The sequence below is a fragment of the Ostrinia furnacalis genome, unplaced genomic scaffold, assembly GCF_004193835.3.
Source record: "Ostrinia furnacalis isolate ACB-3 unplaced genomic scaffold, ASM419383v2 OfSCF5104, whole genome shotgun sequence".
In the NCBI taxonomy this organism is placed as follows: Eukaryota; Metazoa; Arthropoda; class Insecta; order Lepidoptera; family Crambidae; genus Ostrinia; species Ostrinia furnacalis.
Window position 1 is genome coordinate 8,069 of NW_021135343.1, and position 9,328 is coordinate 17,396.

Here is a 9,328-nt window from a genome sequence, read left to right on the forward strand (position 1 = left end):
GGCTACACAGGAGTTGCAGTGGTGGGAACGAGAGGTGGGAATAGTCCCGTTAGACGCCCACCGCTGAAATCATTCCAAATGTCAGATATGTATTTCATAATAAGCGTTCCTTGTTTCTTAAAAACTTTAAAATGTCGAACCACCAGCTATGAAAGTTTTCTTTTGATGCTTCTTATGATTATTGATCCGAATCAAAGGTTTATGTTTTAAGTTAAAGAATAAATATGTGAAAAATATAAATACTCTTAAAACATACTTTAGTCTTTAATATTTCAGTCTGAATTTGCTCATATTTTTCTCCATAAAATAAAAGTACCCAATTATTACTAAAGTAATAGTCTTTGCGTGCGTTGTGCATGTCAAGACATTTAAAAATATTCACTGAGAGAGTAGTTATAAAATTTTATGAATTTATGAATAAAAATTTAACAGCCACCTGCCGCGTTGGTTAAGTTAGCAGACTACGCCGGCTGTGGCTACGCCTCTTTAGCTCAGTGGTAGAGCACTGGTCTCGTAAACCAGGGGTCGTGAGTTCAATCCTCACAGGAGGCATGCATTAACATTTTTGTTTTTGCTTTTTTACTGGCCTAAGTAAAATGTTTATAGAAGTAATAGGGTCTGAATGGGAATAGTATTGTAAGGAGGTCAGATATTATGATTATCAAAAAACCCTAAAAAATGTTTTTAAATTATGTATGAAAAGCTAGTTCACATTTTCGTATTGTACTCTTCTATTTTTATTTGCTTTGAAATCATTAATTTAATCTGTAAATTTTAAAAACAGAACGTATAAAACAAATGAAGTTAAACGTGGGTATTTTCATAAAAACTCTACAGTTAGACACCGTTTGAAAGCTCATAAAAATTTAATGGCGCTGTCCGATTGTCTATTGTTTTTATGTTGTTGAGATGATATAATTTTAACGGTAGTGTCTACTACTACTACGACTGGTGATATAATTTGGGGACAAATATTAGATAGACTTTAGTTGCTTAAACTCTTATTTAGGTAATAGGTAATAACATTTTTGTAGTTACAAAACGACTAACTTCCAGCATGAATGTTCGTGCTCATTTTTTATTTTTTATTTTCCAAATGGTCTGGATCCTACCAACGCAACTGTCTGTCACTTCAACTTTTGTCTTTCACAAGTACAGATCTGACCAGATCTCATAAGACCTAATTCAAACTTTAACGGCAACAAATGCAACTCCTGCGTCGCGGAATGATGTATAGTCGGGCAATTTATTAAGTTGCTTCGTTTGCAAGCGGTTGTTTGTGAATTGTATATCGTTATCGTTACCAGATACCGAGGATTTTGAGGCAACGTCTAGTTATTTATTTAACTTCAACTCGCAAACTCCAGCATTTCTATCGAAACAAGTTTATCTGGCAGTTAATATTTTAGTTCACTTTAAGTTATCTGTTTTACATTTGCCAATTTTAAGCAAAATAATTTGGTGTTAAGAGTAGTTAGTATAAATTGAAGCTCACTCTTAAAACATGGAATAATTTAAGTATAACATTTTGGAAACTAATAAGGTACCCAAAAACCAATTTTTTTTTGAAAGAGCAAATCTAATTAAACTTAAATAAGCAAGTTAGTCGGTTAATTTATGAGATCTTCATTCGTAGAAAAAGGTATTATTACTGGTCTGAATTTATTATCCTTAGGTATTACTTTTGATTAAAAATAAAATTAGTGATATATTACTACAGAATAAGTATAACCTATTATTGGCTTTTTCATTCCTCCGTTTGTTTCAGCCGAATGACGTCCACTGCTGGACAAAAAAATAAAAATACAATAAAATAAAAAGTATTCATTTCGGATAACTGAGATCAATCTTTATTGATCTCTTAGTAAAAGCTTAAGCTGATATTAGTATCTTATTTCTAAAAGGCCTCCCTCAAGGATTGCCACATTTCTCATTTCTGATTCGATCACGCAGGGAAACTCCGAGCATAGTAGGTACGCTCCATCGCCCTTTGGGTGACCTTGAGCCTTCTATGAGGTTTTGTAATGACAAAACCTCATAGAAGGCTCAAGGTCACAAGTAATGACTTGTACGTAGTAGGTATACTATACTAAGTTACTGTCATACATACTGTGCCTCTTTGCCTCACGGACACACTTTTATTTTTGACTAAAATAAGTTTATATTTTTATTTTGTTTAGAGTTAAGTTTGCCTTACTTATAAAGAGTCCTTTGTCCAGCAGTGGACGTCATTTGGCTGAAACGAACGAACGAACTTATAAAGAGTAATTTTATAATATTCAAAGGAAAGCTTTATCTATTAGAGATTAAAGCTGTGTCTGTAATAAACGTGCCTTAGGTCAAGATGTAAATTCAAAGCCACAAGAGTTATTGTCTACGAGCCGTGGAAAATTATAATAGGTCGAACGCTTGACTCAATCAGTGCCTGATTATTGCTTATTTTGGGTAGTACGTGGTAGTACCTAAATGATACTTAACAAGCTTTTATTACTCTCTTACTCCAAAGCAAATTGTGTAAAAAGTACCTAAAAGTACCTTGTAAGTACCTTGGATAAAGCCATAAATACCGCAACGCATCGGTTTAATTCGCGCGTACAGAAGTAACGAATGGGCCCGTTAGCATAAGACGGATTACAGGGGACGACAAACATCACAACATGACGTCAGTAAGCCCGACAAAGAAAGACGAATGTCAAAGGCTTGATTTTAGTTTTTATCTAAGTTGTTAATTTTGGTCTATTCCACTTTGATCACCTGGCTTTGATGACCCAGGTGATCAAAGTCCACTTCCAGCGACAATTTAGTGTCCTTTGATCACCCACGTATACTATGCCCTGGGTGATCAAAGTGAACTCCAGTTAAATTATAATTTTAGTGTCCTTTGATCACCTACATACAAATCACACCTCCTCTGAATAGTCACATGTCCAATTGTTATACTTACATATTTTGTTTTATAGCATTTTTGATATTTTCTAAAAACCGCAACAAACAAATTGGACATGTATGTGACTATTCAGAGTTATAATTTATTTATAGGTGATCAAAGGACACTAAAATAGTAATTTAACTGGAGTCCACTTTGATCACCCAGAGCATAGTATCCGTGGGTGATCAAAGGACACTAAATTGTCGCTGAAAGTGGACTTTGATCACCTGGGTCATCAAAGCCAGGTGATCAAAGTGGAATAGACCTTAATTTTTCCATTGCCAAAACAGTGCAATTGTAGTGCGAATCTGTCTTGTCAATTTCCAATCAAATTAAAATGAGCATAGAGTCATCATTATACAAAATATTCTCAGTATGAATAAAACAAGGATCATGGTCTATTCTTCAAAAGATTAAAAATCGAAAAGATTAAAAATGCAGAAAAGAGCATCATAGCATTTACAGCAAAATGTAGGTAGTAGTCTAGTAGTAAAAAAAATAAAAAGTAGTTGTTCAATCATACTGAACATCTAAAAGTTAAGGCGATTAGAGTCCTCAATGACCTTGGGCGTTTGACCTTCACGCCGCGAGCAACACCTGCGTACCCCGCACCAAAAACTCCGATTTGACACCGATCAAAAATACACGGGCATAGGTAGATACAGAATAGAAGCTCTTTCTTCATACATTACTGCCTATTATTTTAAACTTAAATTGATGTCTTGATGTCGGTGTCATTTATTTTAACTCAGGCGTAAAGGTATTTATAGCCTGACCAGGAACATAAAAACCCTGGCATAGAGGCGCGTCAATTGCATTTGATAGTGCAACACTGAGTACAGTCGTACCTGTGTTAAATTAATAGGCTAACTTTATGTATCAGGATTCTGGATTACGGGCTAATTTGATATTTTCATATATTAACGAAAAAATATTATTATAGGTAACCTGGTTTAAATAAATTAAATGAAACCATCAATCGAGTTAGTAGGATTTATTTTATTATTCGTCAATAATCAAATTCAGAACTTGAATATTCAACTGCAATATCTGCTCATGAACNTAGTTAAAGTTTTATCTAAAGCAAAATAAATCACAATGAAAATAATACTTAGGCGTACAATGAACCAAAAGCCGTAAAAATTTGTTATGAAAAGAATTGTCAATGAGTCCTTTTATTGAAACAGGCTTCGCCTTTGTGCTATTATGAATATTCCATCTTCGTTCGTTCGTTTCAGCCAAATGACGTCCACTGCTGGACAAAGGCCTCCTCGAAGGTTTTCCACAGTGCACGGTCCTGCGCTGCCCGCATCCAGGCTCTTCCCGAGAACTTTACCAGATCGTCGGTCCACCTAGTAGAAGGCCTGCCCACGCTATGTCTTCCAGCCCGTGGTCGCCACTCGAGAACTTTTCTGCCCCAACGGCCACCGTCTCTACGAGCTATGTGCCCCGCCCACTGGCCACTTGAACACACACATTTCATCTTCACTACCTTACAATCTTGCATTCTTCTTGGGTGGACCCACACAGAAACAGCCGGTTAGATGCTAGTACTCGGCTTTGTTAGAAAAAAAATCAGATTCTATTGATACGGACGTCTATTTTATTGTTATTTTCAAACAATAACGAGCTGGCTGCTCTCCCGCGTCTCACGCGTTCATGACAAATGAATGGATGGAGCATTATAAACGTGTTCCAAATGAGCAATTACCCTGTAATTAGGCGGTTCATTATGTTTAGGCGCATTTACATAGCAAACAGTTGTCATACGTTCATTAGCGACAGTGAGCCTGTCAATCGTTTTGATCGCGACACGTTAATTAAAGCTATTGTAATGCAAATCTATCAAACAGCTCAGCTGATCGTGATTTACTATGAGATATCCNCAGCGTGAAAATTATCTACCTCCCCAAAAAAATAGCAACTTCGAGCATGTTCCATTACAGAATATTTTTTCCCGTTTTTGCAACAAAGGCTTTTGAATTTCGAATTACTTCAATTAATTTTTTAAATGGCAGCCTTTTGATTGTTTGAAAATATTATTTTGCACTGAATTTAAAACTGAACTCGCTTTAAAAATGTTGCAACTGAAATTATTCTGTATCGATCTGTAACATAAAGTCTTCGAAGTTTTCGACAACACTACCTACATTTCTCATTTTGCAAAAGTAACTACATTTTCCTAATTACAGTTATAAACGCAACCACAGTACTAAATATGCAAAATGCACTCACCTTCATTAATAAGTGAATTCCGAATAGCAAAATGACTTCACAGTACCGCATCCAACGTCTTAAGAAATTACCGACCTACATTGCGTATAAAATGACGATTTGTAAGAACTATTTATTAGTCCAAACAAATAAAGAAATTTTGACTTTGACTTTGACTTTATAATTCTATAACTTTGGAAAAGTCATCTCCGTCACCATCACGATTTATAGTCATAAGATACTAAAAACATTATAAACTAACGAAGAATAGTCAAACCGGGATCAAATTACCAATTACAATAATTTTATAAAAGCACTTATTCGCGCAAGCAAGGGCGCGTAGCAACTCCCGCGCAGAGACTGTAACCGACGCATCGTGAAAATAAATCTACCCGGAAAAGAAAAAATATTGATCACGTGACTGAAACCATAGCTACTGCGACTGGTTCTTTATGCCTTTGCCATATTAAAAAATAATCGATTCGAAATTTGAATGCTACGTCTGACATGATATTCGAAATTTAAATTTGATAAATGAATTTACGCATTGTATAATAAACTGGAACTCAGTTTAGTCTCAGATCGCCTGACTGTTGTCACCATTTATTTTAATTTCGGTCTTTGAAAACTTATTTAAGAAGTTACTAAGTTTGTTGTTAAAAAGTGTGTGTGTATTGTGAAGTTTCTTGTGGATTTGTGAAAGTTACTTCTAAAAACAGTGGGTGGGATTTTGCATTTGCTACGTCATCAGAAAGGTAAGTTTTATAATAACTCAATGACAGCCATTCCTTTTGATAAATATTATTAACGTCCTGCATCCGAAGCTTAAAATTATGATCNAAAAGTTATATTTTAAAAAAATCGCCGATAGCCGCGGTCACACAATTTAGAACAGTCACAAGAAGCCAAAATACACCACAACTCAAGAAACAAGAGTCAAAACTGTGATTATTAATTAAAAAAATTACAATATCAAATTAAAACATTCCTTTACTTCTTCTAGTAAGAAAGGGTGTGCCGCAACTCGTGCGCATCGACTGTGACCAGACGCGCAGCGTGAAAATTATCTACCTCCCCAAAAAAAAATAAAAAAATAGCAACTTCGAGCATGTTCTATTACAGGATATTTTTTCCCGTTTTTGCTACAAAGGCTTTTGAATTTCGAATTACTATAATTAATTTTTTAAATGGCAGCCTTTTGATTATTTGAAAATATTATTTTGCACTGAATTTAAAACTGAACTCGCTTTAAAAATGTTGCAATTGAAATTATTCTGTACCCAAAGCTTACTTTTTGCCCGTGGCTTTGCCTACATGAATATCGATCTGTAACATAAAGTCTTCGAAGTTTTCGAGAACACTACCTACATTTCTCATTTTGCAAAAGTAACTACATTTTCCTAATTACAGTTATAAACGCAACCACAGTATTAAGTATTAATGCAAAATGCACTCACCTTCATTAATAATTAAATTCCGAATAGCAAAATGACTTCACAGCACCGCATCCAACGCCTTAAGAAATTACCGACCTACATTGCGTATAATTCTATAACTTTGAAAAAGTCATCTCTGTCACTATCACGATTTATAGTCACAAGATATTAAAAACATCACAAACTAACGAATAATAGTCAAACCGGGATCAAATTACGAATTACAATAATTTTATAAAATCACTAATTCGCGCAAACAAGGGCGCGTCGCTACTCCCGCGCAGAAACTGTAACCGACGCATCGCGAAAACAATCTACCCGGATAATAAAAAATATTGATCACGTGACTGAAACCATAGCTACTGCGACTGTTTCTTTATGCCTTTGCCATATTAAAAAATAATCGATTCGAAATTTGAATGCTACGTCTGACTAAATTGACATTCGAAATTTAAATTTGATAAATAATCGTAAACTGGAACTCAGTTTATTCTTAGATCGCCTGACTATTGTCACGATTTATTTTAATTTCGGTCTTTGAAAACTTATTTAAGAAGTTACTAAGTTTGTTGTTAAAAAGTGTGTGTGTGTGTGTGTGTGTATTGTGAAGTTTCTTGTGGTTTCGTGAATAGTTTTATCTGAAAACATACGGGTCGAATTGAGAACCTCCTCCTTTTTTGAAGTCGGTTGAAAATAGTGGGCAGTTTGCATTTGCTACGTCATCAGAAAGGTAAGTTTTAAAGTAACTCAATGACAGCCGTTCCTTTTGATAATTATTATTGTGTATGCGAACGTCCTGCACCCGAAGCTTAAATTATGATCTGTTCCTACACTACACTATAGTCAAACGATTCTGACACGTAAAGTAGAAAAAAAAGGGAACTTTATCCCAGTATTGATAGTAGCGCCCTCCTGTAAATGTCATAATTTTAAGGTTGTCTAACGTGGCAAAAATCGGAACTAATAACTCAGTATGGATAGTAGCGCCCTCCTGACAATGTAATACGATTCAGTGTTGGACAACTACGAGTGATACCCTTTTTAAACAACACCACAAAGTAACAAATAAACTGAATATGGTAGGTACTTTCGCATTCATATTTGTATGGATGTATTTATTATTACTCGTATAATGATACAGACACGAATATGTCTGTAATTAAAGTACAACTTCAGTTTTCTATGGAAAATAGACTCCAAAACAGTTTTCAGTCATAATTAAATTTACACAAATGAGTCCCACGAACTGCGATGCGCACCAATTAAAATATTCCTGGAAAATAACCTAAATACGTTCCCTTGTTACGTCTAGTCTAGATCCAGGCAAATAAATCTTTGAACTCCACACCCGTCGACGATAAAATTCTGAACGCAGTGAAAGTTCTTAGTTGAAAGCGGGCGAATTAGCGGAGAGCCATTGTGCTGCTGCTAAACCTGACAAGATGGTAAATAACTAATTATTTTGCATTTAGACTGAAAACCCATACAAATTAGACCTTTTAGGCTGAGTGCCTAGTATTTTCCATAGAAAGCTTACTTTGACAATGTGCAATGGCCGGTGCTTATTATATGAAGTTTAACAGATATTTGACGTTTGTTAAAGATAAAGTAAGATGGTACAACTCAGTCTTAGTTAATACTCAGAGGTTCTAAGCTACGCTGCACTGCATCACCAGAAGGACAAACTTATATTATCCATCACCATCAACTCACTAGACGCCCACCGTCTATTTCACCGTATNTGACTACAAAACAGTTTGCAGTCATAATTAAAATTACACAAATGAGTTCCACGAACTGCGATGCGCACCAATTAAAATATTCCTGGAAAATAACCTAAATACGTTCCCTTATTACGTCTAGTCTAGATCCAGGCAAATAAATCTTTGAACTCCACACCCGTCGACGATAAAATTCTGAACGCAGTGAAAGTTCTTAGTTGAAAGCGGGCGAATTAGCGGAGAGCCATTGTGCTGCTGCTAAACTTGACAAGATGGTAAATAACTAATTATTTTGCATGTACACTGAAAACTCAGACAAAAATTAGAGCTATTAGTTAGCAGACTACGCCGGCTGAAGCTACGCCTCTTTAGCTCAGTGGTAGAGCACTGGTCTCGTAAACCAGGGGTCGTGAGTTCAATCCTCACAGGAGGCATGCATTAAAATTTTTATTTTTGCTTTTTTTACTGGCCTAAGTAAAATGTTTATAAAAAGAAGGGTCGTAATGATTGGTATTGTAAGGAGCGTATTTAGATTCACAAAATATAATCCAAAAAAATATTTTAACATTATGTAAGAAGCTGGTTCGCATTTTTGTGTATTGTAGTTTTCTATTTTTATTTGCTTTGAAATCATTTAATCTGTAAATTTTAAAAACATAACATGAAACAAATGAAGTTAAACGTGGGTATTTTCATAAAAACTCTACGATTAGACACCGTTTGACAGCTCATAAAAATTTAATGGCGGTGTCCGATTGTCTATTGTTTTTATGTTGTTGAGATTGTATAATTTTAACGATGGTGTCCGATACTACGAGTATATTGATATATTTATTGAGGTGATACTCGAATAATTTGGGGACAAAAAATTAATAGATAGTTGCTTAAACTCATATTTAGGTAGGTAATATTTTTGTAGTTACAAAACGACTAACTTCCAGCATAAATGTTCGTGCTTATCTTTATTTTTATCCAGAATAATGGTCTGGATTCTAACCACCGCAGCTGTCTTTCACTTCAACTTTTGT

General features: G+C 35.0%; 2 non-coding genes across 2 annotated transcripts; both read left to right on the forward strand.

The window, feature by feature from the left end:
* Positions 1–480: 480 nt before the first annotated feature.
* On the forward strand, positions 481–552 carry TRNAT-CGU (transfer RNA threonine (anticodon CGU)). The gene has a single exon. It is a non-coding gene; the product is annotated as a tRNA-Thr (tRNA).
* Positions 553–8,662: 8,110 nt separating this feature from the next.
* Positions 8,663–8,734, forward strand: TRNAT-CGU (transfer RNA threonine (anticodon CGU)). Its single transcript has one exon. It is a non-coding gene; the product is annotated as a tRNA-Thr (tRNA).
* The last annotated feature ends 594 nt before the right edge of the window (positions 8,735–9,328 follow it).